We start from the raw sequence: 21,092 nt of genomic DNA on the forward strand, positions 1-21,092 counted from the left end.
CACCTGTTATCAATGGCAGGTTATGGAGACAAAGGTGAGGGCCTTTTCTGTAATGGCTCCTCAGCTCTGAAATTTACTGTTACTAGAATGCACAAGGACTCAAATCTGCAGGATTTTAAAATGCTCTGAAAATTTATTTGGCTTGGGAAGACTCTGAAATATCCACAACAGAGGAATGGTTGGTGAAGATGACAGAATTTGCACCGATGGCAAAATTGACTTGCTTGATTAAGGAAAAGACAATAACTACATTTGTTAGTGAGTGGAAACCCTTTATGGACTTTTTGCTTAAAATGGAAAAAAATGAATTTGATTAATGGGTTTGATGATTAGAAAGGGTAGAATATAGAAAGAAGGGAGCCATGATATAACCTTAGAGAGAGAGGATAAAATATAAATGCATTTATAATTGCTGTAAAGATTGGAAGCCACTCCTTTATATCTTTTCCTCTTTTCCTTTCCTTCCTTCCTTCCTTTTTCTTGTTTCATTTCTATTTACTTATCACTTTACCTTTTTCTTTAAATTTGTATCATTTTTACTTTGCAAAAAACTGCTTTAATAAAAATTAATTTAAAAATGAAAATTTATCTGGCTTGGGATTTTGGGGGGGATCTTTCTCTTGAAAGGTATATTATCTGAATGGGTTCTTCACTGTATTTATATTAGTCTTCTCTGAGGTGGATATTTCTTTACTGGCTTTAAGTATATCAAACTGATTTTTAATGTTTTGTTATACTGGGTTTTTAATATGTAAGCCAAATTTAAAAAAAAAGTCTTAACTTCATTTAAGAATAAAAAGAATATGCATTATTTCTTCAAACACATGAATGTTTTTTGTTCCTGATTTTGCATTATAAAGCTAAGCTAAACATTTTCTCTGAAGAAGAATATGTGATTGCAAGGGGATATCTGTCTCTGCATACAGAGTGCCTACATTCTTGGAAAATGGAGTCCTTGCTGGGGGGTATGTAGTAATATTGGTGTTTATATATCACAGGATTGAATCTGAAAGCATTCTAGGAAGTAGCATTCCTGTTCAAGCCAACTCTCTTCCACAATACTCTATTCCATTTCTGATCTTGTATTCTTACCCCACAAGTCACTCAGCACTCTGTCTGCTAAGCATACTTCCAGTTACTTCACTTTAAGATGTATCTTGGAGTACTTTTGCAAACCTTGGGGGTCCTAAATCTGCTGAGATCATCTTTTCATGCCTCATTGTGCTGTTTTGAGTACATCAGAATCAACAGATAACCGCAGCTCTGCAAAGTAAGTTGCTGTGCCCTAAGCACAGTGTCTCGTGGGACTGTGTACTATTCCCTATGTTGCATAGGCCTTTAATCAAGTTCTGAGCTTCATTAAGGCTAAGCTTGTTGTATGAATCAGGAATAGCCACTACTTCAGGTTTCTACAACCCAAAATTTGTAACTGATGACAAACCTTGGGTTCATATTCCAGTTCTTGCAACAGGAAATGGTTGCAATTCCTCACATCTTCTGTAACCCAGTAAGGGGGGAAAAAATCTATGTCCTCAGATACAGACTGGCTTCATACTATGCTAAGTCATGGTTTGTCGAATATCCTGCAATTGGTTGGATTCAAGCAATACACTAAGCCAAAACCAAACAGATCACACATTCTCTAAGTGTGAATTAAGTCTAAGAGACAGCTCTATTTACTGAACGATTCCTTTTTACATGGACAGGAAAACCAGAAGGAAACCAGGTCAGAGTACAGCATGCATGGATTCTAAGCATTAGATTACTAATACAGAAGAAGAAACCTATGAAATTGGTAACATTCATGTAGTTTTGATTTGCAAATTTTGTCACACATCACAAGGTCACCATGAAGCAGATTACCAGCTGCCCAACATGGCCTATTCAATATGCCTATCCACAGTGGAGAGGACGGTGAATCATCTGGATACTTTTCCCTAGGCAATTTTAGTGGACCCATTTTAAAACCGCGCACTGGAATTTTTCCTCTTTTGTTTCCTGTGCTTTTAGACAACAAGGGTCCAATAGTTTTGCAACTGTGGGAATAAATGTGCCTTTAAAATGGCTCAAAATGCTTGAGGAGCAATGGGCCAGAAGAACTATGAAGTTTCTCTGAGATGCCAGGTGTGTGTATGCCATCCACAAAAGGACCAATTACAGTCAGATAGGAAATGTTCCAAGAATTCAACTGTAGTTGGATGGTGACAGGAAACTCTCCATGAAAGCTGGAGAGTTACAAGTTTTTGGTCCTAGTAATTCACTTGTTTGGAACAGAGTTTGTGGGAAGAGCAAAATATTATTGGAATAGCAACTACAACACTTTTGAAATCATGGCTAAATTAAACAATATGACCTGTCTTTAGGATGCGTTTTAAAAAGTAGACCATTCTGTCTGCTAAGTGATGGTTTGAAACAAACACATCCTAGGCAATAGACTGAAAATGAAACAAGTTTCATCAAGAGCTCTCGTCATTATTGACAGGCAGGTAGAGAGACTTGGAGCGTGTTGTGCTGAATTATTCAGGGATGCCTGTGAGAATGTATAGTAAGGAAAGATCAAAAATCAATTTTGGTTTGGACAAAATGCAGCTCGGCTGGTAGACACTACAATGGCTTGCATTCAGTAGTTCAGATATAGCTTTGATTCAGCCAGACGGATATTGTTTAAAAGACTTCCCCTCCAACTTTGTGGCATCGTGTGATAGTCAATTATTTGCTTATAGTATAGTTGTGTCTTCTCCAAGGAACTCAAGGCAGCAGCATAATGGGGTTATCTTTTTTTTTTGTCACCCCTATCCTGAGAGGTAGATTGGATCTGAGAGAGAGTGGCTGGTGTAGTGAAATCCAACCTTAATCAATACAGAGAAGTCAAACCCCAGTATGGCAAATCAGAAACCAGAAAGGACAGAAACTGGAGATAGGAAGCTGCAGAAAATGCTACCAGGAATAGCAGAAAAAGGACTATAAGCCATTCATACATACATGCATACATGCATAATTAAAGTAAATTATTCTGATTTAATTAAAAGTCTCCGGTCATTTCCTAAAGAACAACCATGGTGTTAGAAGTTCAAATAATCCAGTAGCTTTGGAGACTCTTAAGTGTATGTAGAACTCTCATTTAAAGCCTAAAGACCTAGCAAAATTTTATTTTAGCAGCCCTGTTGGGTGGAAAGAAGAGCTGCTCTCACTGCAGGATTGCTACCAAACTCAACACAGAAGGAGGAGAAATCCAAATATGTGCCCCCATTTATGCCATGGACCACAGGCAGTACAAACCTTTAGATATTTTACTTTTGCCAAAAGGCCCCAGACAATGAAATAAGCCTCCAGCAGGGAAACAGTAAGCCAAGCTGGACAAGTTTTGCCACACAATCAAAGCAATATCACTAAAATGCTGTGGTTGCATTTTACTGTGGTAAAACTAGGCTGTTATCTAAATTAGGCAAAACCCTTTTTCTGAGAAACAAGAACCAGGGCCAACAGATCTCACACACACAGTGACAGCTTCCTGGTCTCCTGACAGTGAGAAGTAGTGTCCCACCTCATACTTGGTTGCCAGTCACCATTGCCAGGCACCCTCAATGGAGCTTTGCTGTGTCTCCTTCACCCTTCTAAGTGTGCTACCTGCCACAGTCCACTGATGGCTGAGTGTAGAGGTGCCCCTTCCTAGAAAATATGAACAAATGTTTCTCATGAACTGAGCCAAGCTGGCTAGATAAACAGCTCTGGATAAAAGCTTTGCACTGAGGGCAAAATGTCTTGCTAAGGCCACTGAATTCTACAAAAGAGGTCACTTTGTAGCTGTCTGTCACACTTGAGAAGTGAGAGAATTTGAAAAACCTGGTGTTATTCATAAGCATGTCTCTTTGGAGTCAATTGCATGCCCTGAAGTCTCTGCCAGATCAAGGGAAATATCTTTGCAAACCAATGACTGTGCAATGTGCTCTGAAACTGAAACAAGAGTGATGGAGCTGATTTCAGAATCTAAAAAAACCATCCAGAATTTTCATCACTAGCAGACTACTGTATCCTTTCTAGACTCTAGCAGCATGATATTGCCTGAGATACCCACTACCGAGGTAGAGAACGTGATACATACATACATACATACATACGTGTGTGTGTGTGTGTGTCTGTTTCTGTGTGTGCAGATATCTCCTGGGCCAAGAGGCATAGCTGCAGTGGATTTAGTATGCATGTTCAAGAACTCTCCACAGAGCCTGACTTGGAAATACAAATAGGAAATTTAAAGATTCCTCTGATAAAGGCAAAACTTAAGGAAGGAGCTGTTCCTTATGTAGTCCAACCAGCCAGGACAATATCACTGTCACAATTCCATGCAATAAAAGTAGTTGGTCCTTGGGATGATTCTTTCAGTCATTGAACCGATGGACTGCTGCAGACCAATGGCACTGTTACCAGTGGACCTGAAACAACCCCACAAAGCTATGGAAGGACAGAAAAATACCCTTCCTATTACAGCATAGATGACATTATTTCACCACTAGCAGGGACTTGGATATTCTAACAGCTGCCAGGAGATTTTGGCAGATCCAGCTAGATCCAAACTACCCTAAATTAGATTTCTCTTTAAAAATGACTTCTGTTTGTTTGCTTATGTCTTCTTATATATCACTTAGATCAATTCAAGGCACTTTATAGTCAAAAACACAAAGCACAAGTAAAATAAGCATTCTCAAGGGAAATATTTGTGTTGTTCAACACTGGGAAGATGTTTCAGTATTCATGGGCAACACTTGCTCAAAGCCTCCTTGAGAATTACCATCACCTGAACTCATCTAATGTCCTAGCAAGGCTAATGACCACAGGCCTAAAACTGAACAAAAGGAAATGTCTGCTATTCCTGAAGAAGCTCATTTACCCTGGACATCTCATAATTGAATTTAGAGTGAACCCAGATTTTTTTTTAAAAAAGCCTGTTTCAGGGATTAATTTCTACCCCCTCCCCCCAAGAATTGGGAGCTGAATTAAGAACACTTTGGGGCATGCTACAAATCTTGAAAGATTTGTAATACAATTGGCAGACAACTTGCAGCCTTTAAATTAATTATTCAAAAGAGATACATTTGGCAATGAGAAGATGAAGCTTTCAGGAGTCTCAGGCAAGTTTTAATCAAAGATCCGGGGCTGCCAGTCTGTGATATCAACTGCTCTGCTCTTGGGGATGCTAACACTAGCAGCAATGGAATAAGAGTATCATTCTAGATTGCAGAGGAGAGAGGAGAGTTGAAGCCAAGATCCTGTCATTCTTGAACAGCAACAGAACCAAAAACTCAGAATGTCCCAATGGAGAAAGAGTGCCTCACAGCAGTGTAAGCATTTGAACAAGTACTTTTTATGGACTGGAAATTTCCTATAATATACAGACCACGAGCCATTGGTCCCTCAATAAATTTCAAAGATTAGATTTGAATACCAATAGAATATAACCCGGATGCTGAATATCTTCCAGGCAAAACACTTGTAGAAAAATATACTTGTCCAATACTCAATGAAATCCTTCGAATCAATCCCAATTTAACTTTTAGAAGAAATAGAGACTTGGTAGTTTTTCATGTTTCAAAATCAATTTCTGATTGATTTCACCAGCATATAGGCCATAATATATCTTTCTGAACCTGAGCTACTAGCAATACAATACTGAACTTTATACCTAATGGTTAGGCAGCATAGGCCTGTAGCTTACCTACCACACTCAAGCCATTCTTTGCAGTGAGTATCCAGGACTGATTTCCTATGATAAGAGAATTGTCATTCTAGCTGCAATGTAGCTGGAACTAAACGTAATGAAGAACACTTAGGCATCACTATGTGCAAAGAACATGCAAAACTATCTTTTGACAGCCACAGTTGAGTCAAAAGCTTAAACATTTGGAGCAAGCTTGCTAAAGAATGTACTGATGGTTACATGAATGTCAGGTTAAACCCTGGGTAAAAACTGCAGCTGACATTTGTGAATGGAAAGCATTACTTTCCTTTGTCTCCTGAGATGTAACTAGGACTGATCTTACACATTCTACTGTCATTAATTGTTTTTAAAACATCTTAATTAAATGGTGGATATCCTAAGGACCTTGGAACAGATAATGGCCCACAGTTCCAAGGAAAAGTGTTTGCACTGATTGTAGAAATGTAGAATTTTACTCACATTGTGATGAGCTCCAGTTATCTACAAGTCAAGGAGAAGCATTGCAGAAAGAACAATTAAATTTGCAAACTAAGCTCTAGTAAAAGAAGATCCCTTCTTGGTTTTATTAAGTTATAGAGCAACTTCCATCCATTCTGCTTAGTTTAATGCAGCACAAGTAATAATGGGTTAACAGTTACAGACCCCAGTTCTAACTTGGGACACAAGCTTGCATCCTCAGTGATGATTTGTTTGTGCACTGGAAATAAAAGCAGTCTAAAAATTACACTTCGAAAATCATCATGAGATGCAAGCTTTCCCAGAATTGCATCCTGGATCTCAAGTGCCAGTTATATTAAATGACTAGAGGGAATAGTCAGAACCAGCAACTACAGAAGTCAGCCATCTCAATTCTGTATTGCCAAGTCAGTGAGTACAACAGAAGGAACAGAAGACACCTGCAGCTAGTTCCAGAGAAGCAACACTCCTTGTTTTTACAGGAACGTCTAGAAACAGGGTAAAGCACAACAACTTTGCCAATAGATCAGAATTCTGAGTTGGTACCTCTACAGGATGAAATATCCAACCACCATAATTACATATGTCTCTCATCTCCAAACCTATGATTTCCAAAGGCAAAGCCATTTTTCAGCCCGCATACAATAAAGACTAGATTGTGCAAGTAGAAATAGCTGTCATTAATTGGGCCGAATAATTCTCAGGTGCTGTTCAAGATGACTTATAGACTGCTCAGCATCTCAGAGTTGGGAAAGTGAAAAGTTTAAGTTTGTTGTGTATTTGTGAATTGCATATAATTTATGACTCAGAGAAGTGAAGTGATATGCAAGTATAATCAGTGACCAGGAGAAGGAAGAGTCAATATCTTATAAAGAAGAACCTAGAAAGATTAGGTAGAGATTGAATTTACTACTAGGAAAAATAGATTAAGGGCTGCTGGCATTTATAAATTTAGCTGTTGTAAATAAACTAAGCTATGTTTGTTTAACTGGAGTCTCAGGCCATTTTATAAAGAGCAAACAGCAGCATCTGCATACCACATAAAACTCAAAAGTGGATTTACTTAATTTTGGCTAAGTACAATGTACAAACCCAGCTCTTGTAGCTTGTAGATCTTTGTTTATGGCTTGCTGAACAAATTATGGTTAAATTTATAATTTAGTCTGATTTGTGAACACAGTCAGTGACTTGCCTAATCCATTAGTGAATGCAATAGCAAAAAGGAATTGCCCGGAGTGATGTGTCCTCTTGGATGGTGCAGACTTATAAAAACTGAAGTAAGGAGTTTAGGTTCAGTGATAAGAGTGCTCTTTTGCACATCAACACTGAAATGCTATCATTCATTGTGGGAGCCAGCAGAGAGTATGCTGACTTCCCAAGTGTGCTGAATATTGGTCTTGCAGATGCAATGGACTGTGAGAATCACCTTGTGGAAGAGGAGGAAGGGCCTCAGCCAAGGCAACTGTCGGAGAAGAGAAATCTCAGCCCAAAGCAGGAATGGAATTTGAGAAAGTGTCTCAGACTGGACCCTTCCTAGTTGTCTGCAGGATAAAGGCAGGGAGGGGAGAGGCACATTCAGAGTTGCAAGACTGATGTCAGCCTCCAAGGTAGACCAGACTTGAACACCAAAGTCATGAATACTAAAGATACTTTTATGATAGGCTTACAGTAGCAGAATCTAGCTCTTCAGCCCCCCTTCATAGGAAGAAGTGGGTCTTTATAGTGCCGGGAGAAATGGCACCCCAAAGACCCATTTTCAATCCTTCTCCCCCTCTTCTCCTGTCACCCACACTTGGGCCATCAGTGAAAGGGATAGCTTTTTGGAACAATGGGAAAGCCCCGGCTCTCCCATTGCCAAAAGATGGAAGACCCTGCAGATCAGGGATCAGGAACCAGTGGGGGTGAGCCTGTGCCTGCTGCAGTGGCCTCAGATGATCCAAAGGAGAAGGGCAGGCAGGTGTCTCGTGGGATGATGCACTTTTGATGGACTGGGTGGCATAGCTGGTGCCGGAGGAAGCTAGAACAAGCCACTTTAGGACTGGAGCAGGAAAAGATAAGTTTGCCCTGCATTTTCCTTGGCTCAGGGGTGACCCACACCCAATACCATCTGTTTGTATCCTCTAACTAAAATTGCTGAGGTTCTCGAGTTCATGCTTAGCAGGTCAGGGGGAATAGCCCAGAAACTTCTAATTGTTAAGAGGACTTTAAAAATAATCTACCTAACCTTACACTACTATTCCATTGTTATGCAAATGATAGATGCTTTAGTAAAGTAGGATATTCTATTAACTGGTCCAAATTGGAATTGATGCCAATAGGTGAAAATTTGGTTACCCATCCATGGAAGGAATATCCATTCCTTATTTGTACCAAATCCATTAAATAACAGTTAGTAACATGTAATATAAAGAAAATATATAGAGAGGTTTCTTCAGATATTGATAGATGGGAGTCATTAAACCTCACCCTCAAAATGAATATTATTCCCAGATTAATTTACTGTATATTCTGAGAGGAATTCTAGTTCATATATCTGTAAAATACTTTCAGAAAATAAATTTCCACGTTTAGAAAATTTCTATGGGGTTTTTCGATTCCAAGAATATCTTTAGAGAAAATGAAATTACCAATTAATGAGGGAGGATTCCGAATCTGGAGCTAAATCGTCAAGCTTACCTACTGTCAAGTATTCAATACTGGAAGCCAACAATTTTGGGAAAGTTAATTTTCCAATCTTGGCAACTTTGGAATATACAGTACATATATAGCACCTTTGGTTGGATGGACAGTATTAGGATCGAAATACGCTAGAACTCTACTATCTCTGGAAACAATTATGTCAATTAGAAAGCTATGGAATGGAATGTCTAATAAAAAAAATTGACCCCTTTTCCCATGCTAAATTGACTTTGTATAGAGAGTTATAACTGTTGACTGTTATAACAGTATATAATACTTTGTTTCTTTGTTTATTTTTAACCACTTTTTTTAAAGCACTTGTTCATGCATTTTTGACAATGTATGCATTTCTGCCATAAATACCATTGTCTTTGGGTTTTGTTCCTTTTCCTTTTCTTTTTCTGTTGTTATTTTAAAAGCAATCAATCAATCAATCAATCAATCAATAATCTATTTAACATAATTATGGATTTGCCTGTGTTGGCTGCTATCTATCTATCTATCTATCTATCTATCTATCTATCTATCTATCTATCTATCTATCTATCTGATTTCTATAGCTGCCCATCTCAATAAATGACTCTGGGCAGCATACAATCATAAAAATTATAAAACAGTTAAAATAATTAAAACAAGTAAAAGTACGAAATAAATATATATGGTCACCAAGTAAGCAATGCATGGATGTTAATATAGCCAAGAAACAGAGCCTTTAACACAGTCGGGGCCCCAGGCCTGGGTGCATAACCAGGTCTTCATGGCCTTACGAAAGGCCAACAGGGTCAGAGACATCCTGATCTCTGGAGAGAGAATGTTTCCAGAGGGGAGGCACTACGGCAGAGAAGGCATGCCTTCTAGTCCCCACCAACCGACTGTCATGAGTGCCGTTGAGCTGAAGTCATCAGCGCAATGGCACACATGACAATAGCAAGGAAACAGGAGAAGGGGCTCAAGATAAGTAGCCATCAACTCACAACGACTAACGGCCAACAAACAATAACTAAACGGATCACGGAGCACACCCGAGCCATCAGCGCCAATACAACGGGGATCGCCCAGCTGACAGCAATCACCGGATGAATAGAAAACCCGATGATGGGCGATCCTGGGACGCCAGAGGGGCCTCACACCCCTCACCCACCGGCAAGGCAACGTATTGGACAAAGGGGGGTGACGTGACCGCGAGTGAGGGGGCGCTGACCGGCGCGGGGTATTTAAACCCCGCACCGGCGCGCTCCTGTCACTCTCAGCTTTTTTCTTCCGACGCTGTAACTGCGCTGTGAATAAACCAGAGCCTGATCCATCGAACCAGTGTCTGAGTATTATTCAGAGGCAGGCAGCGCATGACATAAAGCTGAGAGTCATAAACTCAGCCTCGCCGAGCCCCACCAGACGACAACGAGCCGCGGGAGGAATAGACGGCGAGAAGACCAGCAAGATGAAGCCGGAGCGACGCGGGCAAGGAGGGCGAGCCGCGCGGCAAGAGACAGAGGAGGACCGACCAAGGCCAGAGGCACCGCGGACTCCCGGAGCCATGGACGCCCACCCCACCCGACCCGAGCCTCAGCTCCAACCCCAAGGGGAGATGGCGACGGAGGCAACCCGACCGCGGGAGGGAGCAGCATGCCTTCCGAAACCAGCGGAGGACCCCGCGCCCCACATCGCACCCCAGCAACGGGCGTGGAGCGACAGCCCAACGGCGGTCAACACGGAGGAGGACGATGGAGACACCCAGCAGACGGCGGAGGAAGCGGACCAGCGGCAGAGGGAGGATGAACCCCGCTGGCAACCCACCCCCGCTGATTCCTTGGCTGACGGGACCCGCAGCATACCCAACCTACCAGACCTAATTGGACAGGCAGAAACAACTGGGAGAAGACAGTCCCTTAGGTAGCCCAATCCCAAGCCATGAAGGGCTTTAAAGGTGACAACCAGCACCTCAAATTGCACCCGGAAGCACACTGGCAACCAATGCAGCTCACGTAGCAGTGGTGTTACATGTGTTGAATATCCTCCCCTTTTAGATTCCTCCCCTCTAATTCTTTAATTAGATGTTGGTCTTATATGTGTGTATGCGTATGTGTGTACTGTATTATATATATGTGTGTATACAGTATATATGGTATGTATAAGGTATATAAGGGATGCGGTGGCGCTGCAGGTTAAACTGCTGAGCTGCTGAGCTTGCTGATTGGAAGGTCGGCGGTTTGAATCCGTGTGACAGGGTGAGCTCCCGTTGCTAGTCCCAGCTCCTGCCAACCTAGCAGTTTGAAAACATGCAAATGTGAGTAGATTAATAGGTACCGCTTCGGCGGGCAGGTAACGGCGTTCCGTGTAGTCATGCCGGCCACATGACCATGGAAGTGTCTCCGGACAAACGCCGGCTCTTCAGCTTTGAAACGGAGATGGTCATCGCCCCCTAGAGTCGGACACGACTGGACTTAATGTCAAGGGAAACCTTTACCTTTGCCTATAAGGTATATACGTGTGTGTGTGAGTCAATAGTAATCTCATTCTGATGGCCAATTTGTTGATAGTTCCTGGTGGGGGCGACACCTTCAGATAAGGTTTTAGACACAGGGTTGGGAAAAATCTCAGAGCCATTGTCAGCCCTAGTGACCAATCTTCTCCAACTTGATGTCATTTAAATGTGTTAAGTTTCAGTTTCCATGATCCCCAGCCAGCATGGGCATCTTTGGGATAACTAATACAGGGACATATTATTAAATGAACTGTAAGTATGAGTAATCAATAAGAAAACTGTGACAATTAGTAAGAAGTGTTTCAAAATAAGAGAACTATAGAATTCTAAAGATGCTATTCCATGAATCCATGAAAGGAGGAATAAATTCTGAAATTAAGACACAGAGTATCCCAGAGAATGGCAAGAGGTAAACCAGGTTGTTGAAATGCTGAAGCTATTCTCAGAATTTGCTGTTCTCTGCTCCATGATTATTTACAACAGGGCAGAATGCCATGAACACAAAATTATTGCGGTATGTTTCATCTTGAATTGTAATGTTTATGTCTTTTCCCCAATAGTATAGATTTTGTTAGGATTAGATCTTTAAAAAGACTATAACTTCTTATATACAGTAAAACAAATCAGAGTATACTCTCAGGATAGATAAGGCAGGACTAGCAGGTCATATGCAAAATGCAAGGAAAAACAGCAATCTGGTGAAGGGTTTGTGGTAGTCCTCAGTTCCCCTTTAACTCAGTGAGAACTTGGGAGGGAGTCCATCTCTCTAAAATTCCTCAGGGACTTGCATAGTGTTTCCATTTCTATTTGTAACCTAAAAACATTCAAAGAGAGGCATGAATTGTACTTGTTGGGTTTTTCCACTGACCCAGGATGCCCCAAGCACTGAAAATGGCTTAGATAGTATCTGACTGATGTTTTTCTTTTTCAAAACTCAAAGATTTGATTTATTTTCAAACTTTTATGAACCTAGAAGATCCATATGCACCTCTTTATACTGGGGAAGGAATCTGGGGACCAAAGAGTATTTTGATGGCTTAATAATCAGTTTGCTGAGTGCATTGCTTCTAGAGAGATGAAAAACTGTCATAGTTGTGTGCAACATCAGCCCTTTCTGCTGGCAGACAATATAAATCTTTTGGCCTGTAATGTATATATGTATATATGAATGTATGTATAGTATGTATGCGTGGGTATCACCATCATGATCCCAAATCAATCCATTTCAAGATAAAAGCCTCTTCTTGAGGATTATGGGCTGTAATCTTCCATGCTGGTCCACTGCAGGCTGGTAGATAGATATATTTCGATATCCCAGGCTAAGGCTGAGAGAGAGTGACTTGGCTGGCATCCATGACTAAGGGAGAACTGAAGTAGTATCTGGGTCCCACTACTCCTAGTCTAGCAACTTGGCCATTATATCACACTGAACCATACTCTCTCCCCTCCTCCCTCTATCTCTGTAAACACATACACAACTGTATGCATATAAATATGTGTACAGTATATGTATAGTTTCTTTAAGGGGCATCAGATACCCTAGAAAAGTTGGCATCCTTTTAGGTCCAGATTCAAATATTTTAAATTATATATCTATAAATAATCAAACGTGGCAAGACCAAATATGCCATTTCCCCCTTGAATTCTAAATGTGGAATTTTACTGCAGGATCCAGTTGTAGATGCTTGGCTTTGGCTTCCAGGCAGCTTTTAACATATATGAAGTGTTGTAAGCTATGAAGCATCACAAGCTTTCAAATGTTCAAAGTGGCACTATGGATCAGTTGTCAAATAGTATGAATCAATAACAATCAGAGTGCCACTTCAAAAAAACCACATACTGTATGCTTACTAAATAACATTGTAAGGGGCCTTGAGTTGTTGGTGGGTGTTGGTGCTATAGACTTGGACTTCCAGTTTGAAAAGCTGGTGTTGGTCCTCAGGAGCAATATTAAAGCATTGCCACCAGGTTGGCCTCGGCGGGAAATCTCTCTCAGTCAAGAGGTCCCAGGATCCAGCACAGGCATCAAACTCAAATTTCCCAATATTTTAATGGTGGTGTTGTTCTTATTATTAGTTATAGGTTATGGTGTGGGTGGGGTAGAACATAGCAAATCCAGAACCATAATGAGGATATATGTGATAAGTCTTTGCCAAGCTTGTAAGAATCCAAAGCTGGCATACACTGAGTTGATCTAGGCAGACCAAAATGAGCTCCACCTTGTAAAGCAGCAACACAACCTTTGGGCTGGAGGATGATCTGACAAATTTAATCAAAAATATTAGGAGAACATCCCCTCCAGAACACTTGAAGACATTATTGTAAAAAAATATCCTTTGGTTGTCTAAATAATTCCCATTGCAGGTAACACAAATTATAGAGTGCATGACAAAGAATTCACATGGTGCCAAATTAGGCATTCTGGAAACAAGACAGCATTGGTTTCTAGAGGAGTCTGATTCACTTCCTGGTTTCATTACTTTTTCACCAATGAACTTTACAAAACCCTTGGCATTTTCAGAACTTCCCCACCCATTCTTCCTGATGTTTTTCAGCATTCACATACCAGAGCAGCAGTAAAGCAAAAACCTATTTTTTAATAAGATGAAAAGGGTCTACTAGTCCCAGAAAAAGGGAAGATGTTTGACAAAGATTTTCCTAAACTATGCAGCCCAGCATTTTGAAGCCGTACTTCTGCCAACATTTTAATGGTAATAATTTGTATTCTAAAGATTTGCTAAATGGCTAGACACCTAGTCTTGCCAAAGTAGGATGTGCCCTTAACTTCATATTATAGAGCTGCTTTTCCCAAACTAGTGTTTGGCAGATGTGCTAGACTACAGTTCCCATCACCACCAGTTAGCATGACTGTCTTAAGATGCCAGTTTGGGTTTCCAGTTTTCTTTAGTGCTTCTAGCAGAGATGTTGATATTCGTCACATTAGAGTATGCATACCTTTATCCATACAGTAATCAGATGTGTGGGGCACATGCACAAAGAAAGCGGTATATTCATTATTTTGAACTATTTCGCTACCTTGTAATTCCCTAGGTTGAAGAAGAGCTTTTTTTGAGCACGGCATAATACTCTGACATCCACTCTCTTGCTGGGTAGATTCTCAACCCTCACTTTTTTTTAACGGACTTGTGCATGCAGTTCAGGAGAAATCAAAACCACCACTCATGTACTGTTGTATTGTAATTTTTATAGGGATCTAAGGAACTCGTTTATTCTACTTATCTTGCAACAATATTGCAAATCAATCTTTGGTATACAAAGTTTCTACTTTCTGATTCTAAAGTCAACATCACTAAATTGTGGCCAAATGTCCCATGGCAGCAGTCAAGACATGTCACCAAATAATGTATTCCTGGTTGTCATATATTTGTTTTTATATTTTTTATATGTTAATGTGATCATTGATTGTAATAAAAATGTATGTATCTAATAATGGGAGAGAAAGAAAAGAAATTGAATGTTGTCAAGGGTCAAAGTATATTAATAGCTCCAGAACCTTGCACTGACTGATCAGGTAGTTATTTTGAGTTGTCTGCCAAATGTCAGGGCACATCACATCTAAAAATGGCAGATGATGTAAACTAACAGGATGTGTAGCTGAGCTGCCTGGCTTAAAAAAACAGAGAAGGAGGGAATGCAAGTGAATGAATTACAATATCTCGTGATGACAGGTTATGGAACTTTTCAACAGAAGAAGTGACCTCTCTCATCCAAAATTTGTACTGCTACAAAATTAACTTCCTAAAATGAGTTGTTAGATCAACAACAGACTTATTGAGAATATCAATTATTATTTGAGCAGGGCTCAGCCCATCCACACTGCTAAAAAATTTGCTGTGCTGCTTCTTTGGCATTTATTTCAAGGAAAAAGGCTTTTCATCTCACCTTCCCTTGGTAAGAGGCCAAGTAAAATGAATATAAAAACAGCAACACTATACAAATACAGCTAAAGAAAAACCAAATGCTAAAACACAGAGGAGTAAAAACAACAGTGGGAAACACCCACTGAAGAAACATTTCCTTGATTCATCTCCATTAAACACAATAACAATCCTAAGGAATGAATAATCATATATGTAGACATTCTTGATTGTGACCTTGGCTCTCAATGTTCAGAGGATAAGGGAAAGGGGCAAACTCTTATGACCATTACATTGAATCCATACCCCACACGTATAATACTTTTCCAAACTGGTGCCCACCAAAACTGGTGGACCAGTACTGTAATTACACCCACACAGCATGAGTGTGATGATGAAGGTTGTAACCCAACAATCTGAATAATGCCTGATTGGTTATGGTTGCCACATGGACTGCACAACAGAAAGGTCTCCTCTCCCCTGAAAATCCTTTACAATCTCTCTCAGGAGATCTAGCAACCAATAGCTTCCTAGTCAAGGGTCAGCTGATATTAGTTCATGTATCATGAAATTGTTGTTGAATGTATTTCTACTATATTTTTAATTGCCTAGGAGGGAAAAACATTTTTATACTTCAGTTGTGGTAATAACTTGGATATTGTTATGTACTAGGCGAGGGTATCACTGTTGTCTCTAGCAGCAAAATCTCTTGGGCCCCCCAACTCCATACAGAGCAAACTTTTTTTTCTCCTGGCACATAACCACTTTCTTAAGGAAACAATGAACAAGTCTGCTGTGTGTCAGGAGATGTTGCTTTATTTGTAAAGGAGTCTTTTAAAAAGACTGGAAAAGTATTATTTCTATGTTTATATAGTTCCCATAAACATATAAACAATACTTTCCAGTCTTTTTAGTAGACTGGATTTGTCTTCTGCTATCTTCAGCAGATATCTAATACTTGCTGAGCTCATGGAGGATTGCATTATCAATAGTTACTAGACTTGATAGCTGTGTTTTACTTCCAGAATCAGGTAACATGTTGTAAGGATCAGTTAGTGGAACAATAGCAGAACAATAGTGGAAGAAAGGTATTGTCTTTCTGTTTGTGAGTTTCTCTAAAGCATCTGGTTGCCCCAGCATAACCCGGAATGCCAAACTAGATAGACCATTGGTTTAATCTAGGAGTCTCTTTTTATGTTCCTTTCATTTAGCTGAAGCTGTCAGTTTATAATTTATTACTGTACCCCATGCTATTTTAAGAGCCTTTAATCAGAACTTTAAGAAATCTGGCAGGCCTACAGTTAATAACACAGGATGATGTAATTATCCCAACTCAAATACACATATATAGTTTTCTGGAACATCTGCTCCATAGATGAAATTCCAGATTTCTTAGAAAATCCTGCAAGTTTGGGCTGGCCCAGGGAGAGAAAAGCCTTAGAGATTATTGAGCAAGACCTGGGGCTGATTTAATTATAGGATCCAACTGCTGCAACAATTTAAAAAGCAACAACAACCCTGCAATAAATATATCTCAATAGGGGATCCAAGAATTATAAGCCAGTGTGGATCAGCACCTGTCACCTAGGGTGTATTTTTGTTTTGTTTTGTTTTGTTTGTTTGTTTATATACACACACACACACACACACACACATATACAGTGTGTGTATGTGTGTGTGTGTGTATAATTACATTGTTTCCTCTTTGAATCTGGTATTATTGGCCAATAGCTGCCAAATGGCTAAATGTTGCTGAAGCCATTAATCTCATGTTTGCTTTGTTGTGCAAAAATATGAATGTTAACCTCATTTATTTTTATATTCATTATTATTTCCTTCAGTTTAGCTGTTGTGGCAGTTCAAAAGAGATAGAGTACAGTCCAACCATAGGTAGGAGTTCTACTGCAAAAACAGATTACACCTGTCCAATTCATCTGCAGATATGGGGTGGTAATGGTTACGTTAGCATAAACAAAGAGTAACCACAGAGCAAGTGCTGAAAATATTTGGATTTGCTGTATCCAGCAATATTTGAAGCTTTTCTTAAAATTTTACCTCTATTGATCAATGCCACACTGTAAGTGAATTTCAAAAACTTAGTTTTTTGCAGTATCTGCAACATTTGGGCAAGATGGTCTTATCCACATTTTAGCTGAGAATAATTAATGGTTTTATTGGTTTTATTTTATATATTTTTTGTTATTATAGTTGTATATATTGTTTTTTATTGCTCGGTTGTAAGCCACCCAGATTTGGCTTTTAAGATGGGAAGCTATAGAAATCTTTTAAATAAATAAAAAATAGTGCCACATATTAAATGAATTTACAAAGGTCTCCATTATTTTTCACAGAGAAGTTTTAAAATAATCAGAGTCAATTGATTCCCATCATGCATATGAGACCACTAGTGTGTTAAATAACTTTGTAATCTGCTTAGAGGACTACAGTTACTGGGTAGATTAAGTATAATGAATAAAAATACACAAATCATCTTCATAATAACTAGTTTGAAAATAGGAATTTGCAAATGTCATAATCATAATTATTGCTATTTTTATCTAGTATCAGTAATTCTATTTTTTTTAAAAAGCAATAAACCATTTCCTTATTTTTTCCTTTGTAGTTTTAAGAATTTAGTCACTGAAGGAGTCCCCCCCCCACCACAAATACTTTATTTTTAAAATGGAATATCTTAGGGTCATCTTAGCTCAGACTGTAGTGATGAAAGCAGATCTTTCTTTCTCCTTTCAAATGTTTCTTCACTGCAAGAACCCATCTTAATATCAGAATCATTATCTTTTGTGGGAAATATGGATCAAACAATATCAAATAATGTAACAGAATACTTTACTGCTAATGTAGATTTCAAAGTCCTTTGTGTTCTGAGAATGAGAGTTAAGACAAAGAAGTCCCAGCTGGTGGTAATTGACTCTTAAACCTACTATTCTTTGAAAGTTTTTCAGTATCTTAGCAAGCGTGGGTGCAGCTCCCTTTGAGTAACACCCAACTAAAAGAATGCAATCAGTAAGTAAATTGTCCTTATGAATTTTTTCATTAATGCAAACTCCCTTGAGCTTGGAAGCTCTTAGTTAATTCCATTAAACCTTTAGTTTTTATGTTAAACAATAAGGGTTTCTGGAGGCATTTCATTTCATGCCTTTGGAAAATTGGATTGGAGACGAGTCATCACATTTATAGGTGGCTACATTGGATTTGTGATATAATTGCCTTATTATGTTCATAATTTTTTTCTCCATATCCCAATTTGTTCAGCAGCATGAGCAAATATAGCCATTCCAATCTTCTAAAGAGCTTTGCTGTCAGACATTTGGCAATTTGGCATTTACCCAGTCTGATCACTAGAATCGTATTGATAGTAAACTGAATAAAACGTTTTGCAAGGATCGTGATTAACAATTTGGCATCTTGGCTTAATGTTATGGTGAGGCAGCAGGACCCCAGAGAGCAAGGATATTTCCCAGGCATATTTATTATAGCCAGTCTGGCCTGCTTCCACATTTCTGGAATCCCACTTTCTAAAATATTATTCAAAAGGCAATTAATATCAAGTATGAGATCTGCATCTAGTGTTCTGTAGAATTTTCCAGTATATTCATCGATCCTAGGAATCTTACCCTGCTTAAATGTTTCAATTGCTTCTTTGATCTTGTAATCTACATGGAGTCTGTTTAAAAGTTAATTATCTCAGTTAATGGGCTTTTTAGTTAAAATGTCAAGGAAACTGTCAATGCTTTCAAAATAAAATTTATCTGATTTACATTTTACATTTAAAATTTTTAAATGTAAGATGTAAAGTAAAACATACTATTTTACTTTTAAAAATTTGGGGGGAGGTTCCACTTGTTTCCTTATGTCAGATATGAATCTGCCAACATTGTCTTTAACACCTGGGTTAAAATATTTGGTTGGTTGGTTGGTTGGTTGGTGATGCTGATGGAATTCTTTCTTTTTAATTCTCTAGCCAGCATTCTCTACTTGTTCAGAAATTCACTGTACTGGTAATTGAGATGTCAGATATAGGTAGACTGTGGCCCTAAAAATGTTGAATTATGCTTCCTAGCACTCCTCATTACTGGTCATGCTCCTTAAGCCTACCAGAGGAAGTAGATCAGCAATGTCTAGAGAGCCACAGACTCACCATTCATGATTTATATTCTGTGTCATAAAGAAGATAAATTTCAAGTAGTTTTTGGTATATAAACCAAGGAAACATAACATCTGTAACAATTCCTAGACAGGAAAGTAGCCTAGAGAATGGGATGCTTGTTTTGGAATTTAAGGTGAAAGGCAAAACCATACTGTCAAAAAAAGAAGTGATAGAATCACTTTGATATAGAAATAAAGCTTTGATATTTAGACCTATTTATTTGGAATTATCGAAAGGCACATCAATTTGCAGCTTGTTTTGTTGTTTATTCATTTAGTCGCTTCCAACTCTTCATGACTTCATGGACCAGCCCACGCCAGAGCTTCCTGTCGGTCGTCAACACCCCCAGCTCCCCCAGGGACGAGTCCGTCACCTCTAGAATATCATCCATCCATCTTGCCCTTGGTCGGCCCCTCTTCCTTTTGCCTTCCACTCTCCCTAGCATCAGCATCTTCTCCAGGGTGTCCTGTCTTCTCATTATGTGGCCAAAGTATTTCAGTTTGGCCTTTAATATCATTCCCTCAAGTGAGCAGTCTGGCTTTATTTCCTGGAGGATGGACTGGTTGGATCTTCTTGCAGTCCAAGGCACTCTCAGGATTTTCCTCCAACACCACAGTTCAAAAGCATCGATCTTCCTTCGCTCAGCCTTCCTTATGGTCCAGCTCTCGCAGCCATATGTTACTACGGGGAACACCATTGCTTTAACTATGTGGGCCTTTGTTGTCAGTGTGATGTCTCTGCTCTTAACTATTTTATCGAGATTTGTCATTGCTCTTCTTCCAAGGATTAAGCGTCTTCTGATTTCCTGACTGCAGTCAGCATCTGCAGGAATCTTTGCACCTAGGAATACAAAGTCTTTCACTGCTTCTACATTTTCTCCCTCTATTTGCTAGTTCTCAATCAAGCTGGTTGCCATAATCTTGGTTTTTTTGAGGTTTAGCTGCAAGCCAGCTTTTGCACTTTCTTCTTTCAGCTTCATCATAAGGCTCCTCAGTTCCTCTTTGCTTTCAGCCATCAGAGTGGTATCATCTGCATATCTGAGATTGTTAATGTTTCTTCCAGCAATTTTAACTCCAGCCTTGGATTCCTCAAGGCCAGCTTGTCGCATGATGTGTTCTGCATACAAGTTGAATAGGTAGGGTGAGAGTATACAGCCCTGCCGTACTCCTTTCCCAATCTTAAACCAGTCCATTGTTCCGTGGTCTGTTCTTACTGTTGCTACTTGGTCGTTATACAGATTCTTCAGGAGGCATACAAGATGACTTGGTATCCCCATACCACGAAGAACTTGCCACAATTTGTTATGGTCCACACAGTCAAAGGCTTTAGAATAGTCAATAAAACAGAAATAGATGTTTTTCTGAAACTCCCTGGCTTTTTCCATGATCCAGCGGATATTGGCAATATGGTCTCTAGTTCCTCTGCCTTTTCTAAACCCAGCTTGTACATCTGGCAATTCTCGCTCCATGAATCGCTGAAGTCTACCTTGCAGGATCTTGAGCATTACCTTACTGGCGTGTGAAATGAGTGCCACTGTTCGATAGTTTGAACATTCTTTAGTGTTTCCTTTTTTTCGTATGGGGATATAAGTTGATTTTTTCCAATCTGATGGCTATTCTTGTGTTTTCCAAATTTGCTGGCATATAGCATGCATTACCTTGACAGCATCATCTTGCAAGATTTTGAACAGTTCAGCTGGGATGCTGTCGTCTCCTG

Source organism: Candoia aspera, chromosome 3, assembly GCF_035149785.1.
Source record: "Candoia aspera isolate rCanAsp1 chromosome 3, rCanAsp1.hap2, whole genome shotgun sequence".
NCBI lineage: Eukaryota > Metazoa > Chordata > Lepidosauria > Squamata > Boidae > Candoia > Candoia aspera.